Here is a 14,615-nt window from a genome sequence, read left to right as displayed (position 1 = left end):
CCACCACAACCTAATGAAGCCTATGGTCATTCCCATTTAATAAATAAGCAAACTGAGGTTTGGAGTGAAGAGCTGAGCCTTGGAGCCAGACAATCTGGGTTCATGCCCAGCTCCACCGCTAGCTATCTAATTAGTCTGACCTTGGGCAGATTCCAACTCTCTCCTGGCTCTGGTATCTTGCATAACACCGAGCATGATGAACCTGCCTCGTGGGGCTGTTCTGAGAATTAAATTAGATGGGCACAGCGTTTGGCAACCGGTTAGAACTTCAAAAATGTTCGGAATTCTTAATGCCCACTTTGTAAGTGGCCAAGAAAGAAATGGACTCGGCTCAGCTCAGCTTCCAACTCCTCTGCTCCTCACGTTCCTAGTTCAAGACCCAGCTGGGTTGCCTCCTCTCCACCAGGGCGAGGTGGCCCACAGGTCTTCTCTTTAGAGATAAGGGCACTGACGCTCAGGTAAGCTTCCACGTGCTTCTTTTTCACTTTGTCCAAATGTCTCTCGGGACTTTTAGGAAGAGTTTTAGGATCTCTTCTGCCCTCTCTGGGGCTCCCTCCTTGCCAAGTTGAATAGACACCCTTCCCCCTCGGTCTCCTCTGCGCCCTGTCATCTGGGCTGCTTTCCTGCAGATAGAAGGCCGGGAGCCCCTTGCAAGTCCTGTTGGAATCGGATCTTGGGGTGGGGGGGCAGCTCCTAGCACTGGGCCTGGGTAAGAGGAAGGCTTTAGATATCTTTGTACAAGAAGCCCACCGGTCATAATTAGGTAAGTCAACACTTGATATTATTTGGGCACATCCCAGCCCCCAACTCATCCAGGATAGCTGGAGGTGGAGGGTGGAAGGACACTGAAGGCTTTGGGTGTAACTCTGGATGCCCTGCTAGAGGTCAGCAGAAAGATACTTTAAAGAACATGGTCTATATTCCCGAGAAATGCGGTGGAATTTCAAGACAATGATAGGATGGGCTTGGGAGCCGGGGAGCAAGGCAGAGGGAAGATGGTCAGTGCAGCTCCCCAGGCATGTTGCGCTGTTACATGGGGGAAATGTATTCTGTGCCATTACAGACACTGGGAATGATGGGGTCTCCCCACCCCCGACGCTGTTCCCATTCAGAGAAGCTTTCTGCCTGGGAATCTCTGTACTAAGTCCTTGGAGAGCCAGTCATGATGGCACAGGCGCCCCCCCCTCCCCCTGCCCCTGCTTTATTTTTCCCCCTAGCACTTAGCTTCACCAGACACATCAGATAGTTACTGATTGCAGTCCTCCCTGCCTCCCAGGCCAGAATTTTTTTGGGTGGGTGGTTGGGTGTGTGTTCCCAGCCGGGTCCCCCAGGGCCTAGATCAGTCCCCGGCACTTAGTAGGTCCTCAATAAATAATCTGTGGACGGTGCGGGTGAAGGTTGGGACCCCGCAGCGAGGCTGGCCTGGCGGGGCGCAGGGGAGGGGGGAGCCGAGCCAGGCCAGGACCCTCGCGCTGGAGCTGGGTTCAGCCCTGCGCCTCCGGGGGCTGGGGTTCCCCCAGTCTGGGCCGGGGTGGGGGGGCGTCGAGCGCCCCCCAGCCCTGCTCCCCGCCCCGCCAGCGCGCCCCCTGCAGCGGCTCCCCCGCCAGGCAGCCGGGACTCGCCCAAGGTCACCCCGCCGCGGCTCCCCCTGCGGCCCCCGGGGCTGGGGTCCCCCGGGTCTGAGCGCCCCCGCCCCGGCTCCCCTCCCCTCCCCGCCCCGCCCCGCCCCGCCCCGCCAGCCGGCCGCGACTCGCCCAAGGTCACCCCGCCGCGTCCCCCTGCGGCCCCCGTTCCCGCCGCGGGTTTTGGGGTGGGGGCCGGCGCGGGGCGGTCCCGGGGCGCCGCGCGCGCTGACGCGGGGCCCGCGGTGCGGCGGGGCCGGGGCGGGGGGAGGCGGCGTCGGCGAGCGTCTCCTTTTGTGCGAGCGCCCGCGGCTCGGCTGCGCGAAGGTAAACAGCGCTTCCTCTTCCTCCTCGAGGCGTCTCTTCCTTTTATAGTTATTTCTCGCCTGGCGCTCCCCGGGGCGCCGCCGCCGCTCGCTCCTGCTGCCGCTGCCGCTGCCGCTGCCGCTGCCGCCGCGGCGGGGGCCGCTCGCGAACCTGTGGCGGTGACGTGAGACCCGCCGACCCGGAAACGGCGGCGGCGCCCGAGGCTCCGAGGCTGCGAGGCTGCGAGGCTGCGAGGCTCCGAGGCTCCGAGGCTCCCGCTGCAGCGCCCGCGCCCCGCGCCCCTCGCCGCTCGCCGGCCGCCAGGTAGGTGCCGGGGCCCCGCCGCCCCCCCCCCCCCGGCAGCGCGCCCAGCTCGCCCGCGCGCCCCCGGAGCCGCCTGCGCCCGGCGCGGGTGCGGGCGCGGGAGCGGGTGCGGGAGCGGGTGCGGGTGCAGAGGCGCGGGGGCGCGGGGGGCGGGGGCGGGGGCGTGCACGCAGCTGCGGGGAGCGCGCGGCGGGAGGGGGCGCTCGGGGTGGCCCCCCGCCCCCCAGCGCCGGGAGCCAGGTGAGGGTGCAGGGTCCGCTCCGGCCCCGCGCACTGCAGCCCCCGCGCAACTCGCACCGGCGGCTGGAGATGCAGGCGCTTCGAATAGAGGAACTAAAGCGGGGGGGGGGGGGGGGGGGCTGCTGAGCAAAATCTCCAATGGCCTCAAGACTTCCTCCTGGGGTAACCACCCGCCTGTGTTTAGAGAGCACTTCCTCTTTGCCCTTTATCTTTTTTTCATCATCTTTTTCTTTTCTTTTCTCTTCTTTTTTTTTTAAATGGAAGTTCAGGGCCATCGGGTGGATGCCCTTGCAGCCTGCAGGGCTTTCCTGGGGCTGCGCGCACACAGCGTGGGTCTCGAACCTGAGTGTTGAGGGTGGGAGGAAAGAGGAACCGAGGCCGAGGACTTCCCGGGTCGGAGGAGGGGGCGGCGGCTCGGATCCCCACCCTGCTGCAAGAAATGGAGCCGATGGGGGAGGGGCTGAGCGGGAAGGAGGCACCGCTGGGGAGTGTCACGTGGACTTTGCACCTCTGCTTGATTGCTGGCCCTGCCACCTTCCCAGCTGTGTGACCTTGGACAAGCCGCTTACCCTCTCTGGGTGGTCGAGGGCTGTCTGTAAAATGGGTGCTTTGAGGAGGGCCTAGGGAAAGTGAGCGTGGATTTCCTGGCCTGGAGGGGGCGCAGTCATGGAAAGAGTCATTGTCACTGGCCTCCCCTCCAATTTTTGCATCCCCACCGCCTACACAGGGTCCCTGGCTGGTCCCTGGCCGCATGGGAGGCTCTGGGTAGATATTTGCGGAATGACGACCTGGCTCGTGAATTTTGAGAAATGAGTGGGGGTGGGTCTGCATTTTGGCTTCCTTGCCCGGGAACATCCATCCCACAATCCCCAGAGAGCCACATTTTGCCACCTGGGATCTGTGTAATCCATCCCCTCCCCGAGGCGGATTATCTTGTGAAAATATTGATTCCTTGTGAGAAGGAGCTTAAACTCTGACTTTGAGCTTCTCCTATTCCTGAAAGATTGCATTCTGTGGAAATGAAAAGGAAGCATCATTTTGATTGCCACCGCCAGATGACTGTCCGAGGAGGGTTGCCAGGGCTCACAGCTGGGCTGTTTTCCCAGACTTGGGGGGGTTCCTGTAAACACGGAGGCAGCTGGGGGAGTGGTGGCTTTCTTCCTCGGAGGGGCGTGCAGGAGTGGTTTGCGGGCCTGAGCTTTCTTCCTGGGGAGGCATGTTGGAGTTCACATTTTCCAGATCTTGCTAGACTTTTGGCACGGGGAGGAGCAGTGTGTGTGCTGGAAGAGAGACACTGGGTTGGGTTAAGGCGAGGGGTCAGTGGGTGGGGGACCTTGGAAATGGCCTTCAGTTAAAGGTGTCTGCACTTCACTTTGGTGGGAGATTTTCAAGTAATTTTGGCTTTCCGTCCTTTCTATCTCAGCTCCCAAAGCCTTCTGTGCGCCTCTTGTAGGATCTTAGCTGTGGGTTTGTTTTTTTTTTCCCTCACATCCGGAGGGCAGGAGGTGAGCCTGGGTGCTACTATTATTGTAGGAGCAATCGCAGGCACCTTCACGCACCAGCCGCCCGCAGTTTGACACGTGCAGATGCATTTTTAAGATGCAGAGACTGGTCACGGTTACCTGCGAAGCAGAGGTTTTGTTCTAATTTTATAAGACTTGGAGCGAGTGTGGGACTTGGCCCCCAGACCCTCCTCCAGGAGGTGGCGGGTGCGGGATCCTCACCTGGCTTCCACGCGCAGCCGTGCTCCCCCTCCGCCCCGTGGGCTCTGCTCCCTTGGCGGTCCCCTGGCACCTGGCAGGCTGTCCGGCATATGCTTGGGGCCACGTCTTGTGACCGATGCACCAGAGCAAGATACTCTCTCCTCCGCCCTTTACGGAGGTACGGTCGCCGGTCCGCACCTCAAGGGCAGGGCCCTGGCCTGTGGGTGACCTTGACCCTGGCCTGCGCATGACCTTGAAAGGTCCTCCCCGGTGCATCTCGATTCCCGGGTCTGGAATCCCCGTCTCTGACAGCTCTTACTTTGGGATGCAGACACCGTGACAGGAGGGACTCTTGAGAGGACGCCCGTGCCAAGAGATGGTGGCCTCGTGCTCAGCGTTGCTGCCACCTCCCCGCGTGCAGGAACCCCTGTCCCGTGGCTCCGGCAGCCTGGGACTTGGCCGTCTTCCGGGAGACCAGCTTCCAGCCCGTGCTGCGCGGGGCCGTGTTGTGTCGGGGACAGATCGGGCTAAAAGCGGGTCTACCTTCCCTGCGCCGGCCAGGTGGCCTTCGGGAGGGCTCTGCAACTGGGGCCACTCGGTCCCCGTCTGCCAACAGGCCAAGCCATCCCCGCCTGCCCCCGGGGGTCACTCGCAGGTTCCTGAGTGAGAGGGCAAGACCCATATCCATGCACCCGCTTCTGCCTCCCCCTGCCCATCCGTGGCACCCCCCCCCCCCCGGCGTCAGAGCCTCAGCCTTCTCATTTGTAGATGGGGGGGGGAGTGTTGCTCATGCAGCAGTGTAGCCCCCGCAGCCGAGACCCCAGATGAGTGGCGATCATCACGCGTCTCCTCACCTGGAGCTTCTCCAAGGCCAGACCCGGTTCTCGGCTTTAGCTTGACTTGGACCTTCTCCAGAGAAGTAAAATGAGGTGGGAGGGGTATGTGGCTGATTTTATTCTTTCTCACTTTCCCTATCTGGGACACTTGATACAGGCCCCATAAAGAAAGCATCATTAAGATGGTGTTTTTCATCCATTTCAGAGGGCAAAGGTCTTTTTTTTTTCCCACTTTCTCATCAAGTTAACCCTTGATGTGCTCCGTGGCACTCACAACCTCCTTGTGGACCCCTTCTGGCTCTGCACCAACACCTGAGTCCCTCAGGTTCACAGATGGACAGAGTTCCTGTTGCTGGGGAATGAAGTTTTTTTTTTTTTTTCTTTTGAGATTTTATTTATTTATTCATGAGAGGCAGACAGACCGAGGCAGAGGGAGAAGCAGGCTCCCTGCAGAGAACCCGATGTGGGACTTGATCCCAGGACTTGATCCCACTGCTGAGCCACCCAGGTGTCCTGGGAATGGAGTTTTTGATGGGTCTGAAAAGGAGTGCTCGGCCTCACCAGGCTGAAAGCAGGAGAGTAACTTCGTAGCCAAGAATGCATGAGGTTAAGGCAATTACATTTTTCCTGTCATCCTTTTCTACTTGTAGGGGCCGTGCGGGTATATTGCCGGGGTTCCCATCCTGGCTCTGCTGCATCCTAGCCCTGTGACCTTGGGCGAGGTTTGTCCTCTCTCCCTGGGTGTTCAGCATTTACATGAGGGTTGTTGTGAAGATGGACTCTGAGGTCGCGTGGAGGGCCTCCCAGCACCGTGCGTGGCACACAGGAGGTGCTCCCCAGTGTAGGTTTCTCTCTCCGCTCCCCTAGCTCTTTCCATCTCCCTGTCCCATTGTCCTATCCCTCCACTAACAGGGCTCCAGTTCCCACTGGGAATTGAGCCCTGCGCTGGGAGCTTCTTCCTCCTTTCCGGTTCAAGGCTCGATGCTCTCCCAAACCAGGTGTTGACTCTCCAGCGTATGGCACTTCCACTGAATGGGAAGATAAATGTACCGGAGCTTGTCAAGAAGAGTAAATCAGGGAGTCACTGGAGTTTACATTCTGTCCCATTGATTTTTTTTTTCTCCTTTCCAAAGACTTACTAGCTGCCATCTGCTCCGAGGGAAGGAGACATCGTGTTCGTAAATATATAAATAATCGAAGTCAATGAGGAGATTTGTTTAAAGAAGTGTGGCTGAGAGTGATATTAATAAATATTTAAGATGATCTGAAACCGTTAGAGGAATTGCAGGGTTTATTAAAAAACTGGAAACATGTTTTGGAAAAGTTATTTTTTTTTTTAAGATTTTATTTATTTATTCACGAGAGACAGAGAGAGAGGGGCAGAGGGAGAAGCAGGCTCCATACAGGGAACCCGATGTGGGACTCGATCCTGGGTCTCCAGGATCACGCCCTGGGGCAAAGGCAGGCGCTAAACTGCTGAGCCACCAGGGCTGCCCTGGAAAAGTTACTTTTCTTTCCAAGTTCGTTAAGTGTCAAGAGTAGAGAATGAGGGAAGAGCTTTTTCTGAGCATGGATACAGGGTCCGTGAGGGGCAGGTGGCCTGCCTTGTCTCTGCTGCGGGGTGTGGGTTGGCAGCTGGGCTCTGCACCAACACCTGAGTCCGTTTATAGGGGCTGATGGGTGGTGAGGGTGACAGTAGCCAAATCCACAGAACCAGGGGTAAGGGACCTCAACATTTTTGAGAGCTGCTTGAGCTTCCTTGAGACTCAGTGGCGGGGGAGGGTGGCAGTGGGTACCACATGCCAGGAATGACCCTAGGGCCTGCACGTTTCAGATCCTGTTTGTGAGAGTCCCTGGCAGGTTTCTAGAAGGTTCCTAAGACAAATCTCTTTTGGTTAATGACAGGCCATGTTTTAGTAAGTCCCGCTAAGGCCCACGGGTTGGAAGGCTTCTAGGTGGTCAAAGCCAAGGATGTGGGATGGGGGCAGGTGAGAGCTGGGGGGCATCTGGGAGCAGTGCTTCCCCAATGAGTGTGCCCCAAAATCACTTGGGGGTTCCTTTGCAGATTCTGAGTCAGAGGTTGGGGTTGCACCGAGATTCTGCATTCCTTACTCTTTCCCATGGGAAGCTCTGGGCCATGGACCATACTTTGAGTAGGGAGAGCCTGGAGGCCCCCCTCCCCTCCTTCATTCAGGACTGGACTCACATGGTTGTGACTCTGATAATGAATGACACCCAAGGGCCCTAAGCCAGTTGAGAGCTCAGCTAGTGGAAGAGGCAGCCGTGCCCATTGGCCATATGATTAAAAAGATGGAGGCCTAGGACAGAGTACAGAGAGAACACAGAGGGGTGGCAAGAAGAGACCCTCCTTCATCTACCACAAAGCCAATACCCTCTCAACTGTTGAGGCAGGAAGGGAAGAGGTGTGAGCACAACAGGCCTTCACACGTGGTTGTGGGCTGGGAGGATTGAGCAGGAAGCTCAAGCTCAGATGTCAGGTTTTAGGCGTCCAGCACTCTTAATTTAACAGGAGGGAACTGGGACCCAGAAGAGGAAGCATCTTGCCCAAGAAGCCAAATCAGGCCTGGAACCTGTGTCTTAGCCCGGCCTTTCCGCATGGCTCCATGGTATCTGCCTGTGAGTGCCTTGGGCCAGGCCTCAGTGCAAGGCAGCCCCAGCCCAGTGGATGGTGCTGGCTGGATGTCCTGCCCCAGCTCAGCGGTGCCAGTGCTGGTGACCTTCCTCCAGCAGAGGACAGAGCATTTAAATCCACGTGAGAAAGAAGGTCCAACACAGGAAAAGTGACAGGTCGAGTTCACATGCCGTCAGAGGCTGATGGCCCGCTCCCCACTCCCCCAGCATCCTCCGATGTGGGGAGTACAGCGGGGTGCATTTACATGGAGGGGTCAAGGGCAAGAGGAGGCTTGGGCAGCGAGTGCCGCCGTTGCTCATCTGCTTTGGGGAGCCTCATGTGACTGGCTCTGTCTGGCCACCCGGAGCTCTTGGGAATTTAAACCCAGTGCCTGGTCAGCAGACGATGCCACGGCATGGAACTCGAGGAGCCCTGGCCCTGCCACTCACCGGCTGTGTGACCTTGGGCCAGTCCCTCACCTTGCTGAGCCAGGACTGTCACGGTGAAGCTGGGCTAAGTACACCCGCCTCTCCAGAGGGTTGGAAGGACTCAGGTCATGTGCATGAGAGCTGCTAGCTGGCCTCCTGGTGGAAATGCTCCCCAGAAGCCCCCCTCCTTCTCCCAGGACCTAGTCACAGGTGAGTGAGAAGTGATTTGTCCAGTGCAAGTTTCAGGCCAGGGCCATCCTCTTGGCAGAGATGCAGGGTATGAATTTCATGGGAAGCGGACGTTTCTTTAAGATAACGTCCAACTGCTGCAGTGGCTTTATGCAAAACTGGACGCTGTGCTTGGGCCCTCGGGGGGGTCTCCTGTGACAGGGGACACTGGTGCAGAACAGGGTGGCCCGGGTCAGCTGCGTCTCGGTTTGCAGCCGCTCCCTAGCTGTGGAGTCTTGCAGATTGCACAACCTCCTCTGGCATCACAGCGCCTGTTTTGCAGCTTGTTGTGGCTCTTACATCAGAAAATGTCTGAATGTGCCTGGCTCGCGGCCTGATGTCTGAGAGGTGCTGCTGAAACCGGGTCTGCTATCCACACAAGCCTCAGGGGCTGGGGCTCGGGGAGAGCGAGCCGGATAACGGAGGCTTTTCCCGCGAGTCTCTGCAGGGCCCCCAGCTTTGCTCAAAACCAGAGTTGAAGCAGGATGCAGAAGGCAATGTGGAAGTGAAACTCGGTCAATAACATCCTAAAATGTCTGCTCTGCTCCCCTGAACTCTGGTTTTGCGTACTGCTCTGAGCCCCAGAGGCCCCAGAGGCCAGGCTGTGTGCACAAGATCACACGGGCTTGTGAATGAAAGCCGGGTGACGTCTTCCAGTCCTTTCTGAGCAAGCCTTCGTCGCTCTCAGTGTTCAGTTCGCAATGGAGGAGCCGGATCCGTCCTGCTATTCCGTGACTGTAATGAAGCAAGCACCTACTGTGTGCTACGCCCTGTGATGGGTGTGTGGGGGACACAGTGTGTGTCCCGCTGCCACCCACACAGGCCCCTAAGGCCTGTGCCACTTGAGAAGGAAGGCTCTGTTTCCCTGCGCCAACCCGTGCCCCCGCCACCCAGGAACTGGAGATGCTCTCTGGCTGGGTTTGGGGACAGGATAGCAGGGGCAGTCACTTGACACCAGAGGGGACAGAGCAGCGGGCCGATGGAAGCGGGGCGGGAGAGGAGACTGAGGCAGCATTTCCAGCCTTTTGTGCAGGCATTTATGGCCAAGCAAAAGCCTCCCCAAATCGTAAGCCGCCCATGAGCATCATGTTGTGGGTTTAGTGATTTTGTTTTATATTGGTCTCCCCTGAAATGACCACAGCTTTCCCTGTTGAGCATGGATTGTGTGTATTTGCATATTTGATTTCTTTCGTTCGCAGGAACTGTGTGAGGCAGGTCATCTCACAGGTGAGGATGCTGAGAAAACTCAGAGCTAGAAGGAAAACACACCCGCCAGCTTCAGTGCCCACCGCTATTTTGACTATCTCTTTCGAGTGAACCTCGATCATAACTCCAGAAATCTCCAAAGGGTGCAGGCTACAAAGAGTAGCCACTGTGGCTGGCCGATGCTGCTGGAAGGGGGTGGTTTCCATGGTAGGCATCTCAGCCACCACCATCGCCAACACTACCTACTACGAGCGGTCAGCCAAGGAAGGTCAGAAATTATAGCTACTCTTGGAAGTAGATGGATGACTTGGGCTAATTTGAGTGGTGAGGTTTTTTGGTAAATTCAGTGTGAAACTGACTCACACTATTAATACACCTCTTGTTGCATTTGGTCTTGGGATTTGCAGCATGTCGCGTGGTCTGCGGGCACCCTCACAAGAGAAAGATTTGGGGGGGGAGATCGGTACTGTGGGTTCATGCTTTGGGGGGGTTGAATTTGAAAGGAAAATCCAATGTTTGGACGCTGATCGTTGTAGCCTTGAGAAAGTCAGCAGATACAGCATTAATACTTCTGCTTGTTCCTCCCATCCATTTTCACTGTGTGAAGTAGCCAGAACATTCTATGCGTGTGTTCCATCTTCCGCAGTATCCCTTTCATCTGACATAACGTGGTGTGCTTCCTGGGTGGCAGGGCCAAGAATCCACATTGTTAACGAGCTCTCTCAGGTGATTCTGGTGCAGAGGTCCCCATTACAGACCCAGTTAGAGAACCTCCAGGTGCTGTCCTCTCTTGCCCCTGTACCATGCATTTCTAACTCTGGGAGTGCCAGGGGTGGGGTGGCTGGTGTTCAGATGGAAAGGACATTGAAGATCACCTAGTCCCATCCTTCCCCAGGCTTTTTCGGGGCATGGCTCCCCTAGGAAAGAGATTTGTGAGGTGTGGTTTGGGAGATGGGCAATAAAAGAGGAAGCATTGCCTAGCTGGAGGTGACTGATCCCGGGGTCACCTGCCCAAAGTGCTGAGGAGGTCAACATCTCAACATAGGGGGAGCTTTGGGAATCCCACTTGGGCAGTGCCGATTCTCCTCCAACGTGGGAGCTGTGTAGACAACCAGCGGAGGCCCAGAGAGATAATGTGAGTTGCCCGGGGGTCACACAGCAGTTTGAGAATCATCCAGGCCACTCTTTGAAAGAATGAGGGAGCAGGCCAAGGAGAGGAATGCCCTATAAGGGCTGCACAGCCGGCTTGGGACCCAGTGCGAGGGCGGGTTTTCGTGCCCAGACAACTTTGTAAAGGTGGTTATAAAGCCAGGGGCCCTCCCCCCAGTGTTTGCCAGCCTGGGAGGCCTGGTTTCCTGTTGTGATCCGAGACTGATTCTCTGCCACTACCTAACAGACGACACATCCCTCACAACCTAAAAGCCCCGAAAGAGAGAAAACCTTACATAGCAGAGTCACATCTCAATCATGACTTTCAGAAGTCAGACAGCATGGTGAAAATGATCTCGGACAGTCTCCCAAATTGTCCCTGAGGGATCGTTTGCATATGCATGATTTTGTGTCTGTGATGCTGTGCAGTAACATGTAGGAGTAAACGTGTGGCATAAACAGTAGTGTCCGATGTCCAAAGAAAAAGAAAAAAACCCAAATACAATTCAAATCCAATAGGCAAAATACACTTTTACACTATTTAAACTTTTATTATTCTTTTTAAGATGTATTCACTTATCAGAGAGAGAGTGGGCAGGTGAGTGGGGGGAGGGGCAGAGGAAGACAGAGAGAATCTCAAGCAGACTCCCTGCTAAGCAGGGAGCCTGACGTGGGGCTCAATCTCACGACCCTGAGATCACGACCTGAGTCAGAACCAATAGTTGGACGCTTAATCAACCAATAATTTTTTTTAATTTATTTTTTAAAATTAATTAATTTATTTATTCATGATAGAGTGAGAGAGAGAGGCAGAGAATGAGGCAGAGAGAGAAGCAGGCTCCATGCCGGGAGCCCGATGCGGGACTCGATCCCGGGACTCCAGGACCGCGCCCTGGGCCAAAGGCAGGCGCCAAACCGCTGAGCCACCCAGGGATCCCCCCAACCAATAATTTATTAAAAAAAAAAAAAAAAAAAGGTTTGGTTGCTTGAGTAGAGTTGAATATAGCTAAGTTAAAGTAGCATGTGATATGATTCCATTTATGTTGTCGTGCGTCGGGGACGTCTTCAGAACACACAGTTGTCCTGATCTGGTTGGTGTTGGGCGACATACATACATAATATATGCATGTGAGTATTCCAAGGGTCTCTCCAGCTTGAGTGTGATTAACTTCAGAGAGACTTTTTTGGGGACCGGCTGTCCTGTGTGTCAGACCTAGTAGATAGGATGGGTCTAGAGAGGCTTGACTCTTCTTTTTTTTTTTTTTTTTTTTTTTTTTTTTAATGCCACACCTGGGTGGCTCAAGGGTTGAGTGTCTGCCTTTGGCTCAGAGCATGATCCTGGGGTCCTGGAATCGAGTCCTGCATCGGGCTCCCTGCATGGAGCCTGCTTCTCCCTCTGCCTGCGTCTCTGCCTCTCTTCTCTGTATGTTTTATGAATGAATAAATAAAATCTTAAAAAAAAAAAAAAAAAAGGAAAGCAAAGTCTCTGGTCACAACAGCCCCCAGAGTAGGACCTTTATGACTGCCCTTGATGCTGCACATCTCAAGGTTGTGTTTGAATGCCCCCATCTCGAGTTGATCTGAAAGGGCTCCTGGGCCCATGAGGGACCCCAGCCTTGGGAGGTGACCCTGGTCCCCGAGGCACTGCCTCCCAGTGGGACCTTCTCTTTCCCAAGCAGCGTTTCTCAAAGTTTCAGTGGTGAAATGCAGGGGAAGTGTAGAGAAACGACATTTGCATACTTGTGACTTTACCCTAGACCTCCCCCTTGCAGAAGTAAAGGGGGAATAAACAAGGTATGACCTATTTGGAGTGTCCCCAGCCCCCTTCCTCCAGCACCTCCCTTCATGACTAGGAAGGTGGTCGAAACATGCCTCCCACAGGTAAATTGATCTTTGTCTCAAGACCTTGGACACCTAAAACTGAAAGAAAAGGAACCTGATCTTTTGTTCCCCTTCATATTAAGTAGCTGTTGGGATGGGGGGAGGGAGTATTTGATTCCACTTTGGAGCTAATTCTTATACTTTTATGGAGCTCCCACTCAACAAGGGGGAGATGAAAAGACCCTGTGAGTGCATGTGCTGATGTGCAGAGGCCGGAATGTTCCAGTAGAGCTCACTGCAGAGAAAACCCAGTGGGTGCCCCTGTCCCCACCCCAATGATGCCTGTGAACAGTGTCACTGTCCTGTGAAGTCACCTGTATCTTTTTGCTGGTGGCTAACTGGGTCCTCCAAAGACCCTTCTGGGAAACCATGGCAATTTATGTCAAGGGCCATGAAGATATTTGGAACATTTGACCCAGTGAACCTATTTCTTGGAAGCTTTCCTAAAGGAGAAATTAAAAATGTGGACAACATGTTGCATAAATATCAGCTCAGGGGGCGCCTGGGGGGCTCAGTTGGGTGAGCGTCTGACTCTTAGTTTCAGCTCAGGTCACCATCTTGGGGTCCTGGGGTCAAGCCCTGCATCGGGCTCTGTGCTCAGCAGGGAGTGTGCTTGTTCCTCTCCTTCTACCCCTCCATCTGCTTATGCCTCCTCTCTCCCTTTCCGTTTATTATTATTTTTTAAGATTTACTTATTTATTTATCCATGATAGAGAGAGAGAGAGAGAGAGAAAGAGAGAGTCAGAGACACAGGAGGAGGAAGAAGCAGGCTCCATGCAGGGAGCCCGACGTGCAACTCAATTCTTGGTCTCCAGGATCATGCCCTGGGCCAAAGGAAACCTCTAAGCCACCCAGGGATCCCTCCCTTTCCCTTTAAAATAAATAAATAAATCCTAAAAAAAGAAAAAAAGGATGATCAGTTCAACTTCTCTTACAATAACATAATAAATTAGAAGTAACCTAAGTGTCTGAAACTTACTAAGTACTCAGATCAGTTATCCTATAGCCATTGAGGTGAGAGCTTAAGAGTCTGGGGGGAAACTGAGAAAACCAATTACTTTATTCCTATTTATTAGGAAAAAAGATTGGAAGGAAATACACACCAAGATGGCGTCCGAGGCTGTGCTGGGGGATATGAATATGGATAAATTTCCTTTCTCTCTTTTATGCATTTTCTGCAACGTGGTTATGATATTACTGGAAGGAAACCTTTTCTCCTCCTGTCTTCTCTGTTCCTGTCTCATCTCCTGTTTTCTACGAAACCCAGTCCTCTACTGTGTGCAGGGAAAGACAGAAAAACCAATGTTGAGATCACTTTGTAAATAGAATACAGCAGAGCAGTTAGGCCCAGACATCCCTGAGGTGAAAGTACTAACAGGCCTGATAAGAGACAGAAAGACAGCCAGCAGTTCTTGAGTGCAGTCGCCACCCTGGAGCAGACCCTCCTAGGCTCATGGGGAAGGAGCCACTGTTGCCCTTTGATAAAGGAGGTCACCTGAAGTCAGGGGGCCTGTGACTTTTCAAGACTCACCGCCCTGGCCCACCGTCCTGGTTAACAGCTGTTGGGGTCAAGGGCATCTAGGGACACCACCGTGTCAAGTCGTATGGAAATTACTTTCAGGGCAAGGTAAGGTGAATGACAGCTGCCCACGAAGAAGAGCAAAGGGTTTTCCAGACGTTTGGGTGATGCGGTGTGTAGGTAAGTGCCAGGGCAGGAGTGAGCTGCTGCTTCAGACCCAAGGAGCCATGGCCCAGCGCCTTCTAGGTGGAAGAGGCAAGCTTCTGTGCGCATCCAGCCAGAGGGGGAGTGCCCTTGACCTGCCGCCTGCCTGTGCTCCGTGGCAGGATGCAGGGGGGCAGGGAAAGGATGCGTCAGCCTTCTGAGAAACCCAGAGGGAGCGGCCCCAGGCACCTCAGCGGGGGGCTGAGCTATAACCGTTTATGGGATTGCAAATTTCCAGACAGTCACTATGGTATTTAAAATGCTGTTCTCTCTCAAGTCCTATGTCTGTCATGCAGCCCACTTGTCATCTCTGCCTGCATTTTGGAGAGGTTCTGCT

The 14,615-nt window shown here is 54.8% G+C and overlaps 1 protein-coding gene across 5 annotated transcripts in view; it reads left to right on the top strand.

The window, feature by feature from the left end:
- Nucleotides 1–356: 356 nt before the first annotated feature.
- Nucleotides 357–14,615, top strand: part of CYRIB (CYFIP related Rac1 interactor B) — a 147,405-nt gene continuing 133,146 nt past the window's right edge. The window contains exon 1 of one of the 5 annotated variants that reach the window (XM_035716470.2): nt 357–458. The gene's annotated coding sequence lies outside the window, so the exon portion shown is untranslated. Of the gene's footprint in view, nt 459–2,145; nt 2,253–14,615 lie in introns of those variants that run through there. The other 4 variants (XM_035716081.2, XM_025451016.3, XM_049092726.1 and 1 more) reach the window with 4 other exon arrangements.

Source organism: Canis lupus, chromosome 13, assembly GCF_003254725.2.
Source record: "Canis lupus dingo isolate Sandy chromosome 13, ASM325472v2, whole genome shotgun sequence".
Lineage (NCBI taxonomy): Eukaryota > Metazoa > Chordata > Mammalia > Carnivora > Canidae > Canis > Canis lupus.
This window is presented reverse-complemented; position numbering and strand designations above follow the sequence as displayed.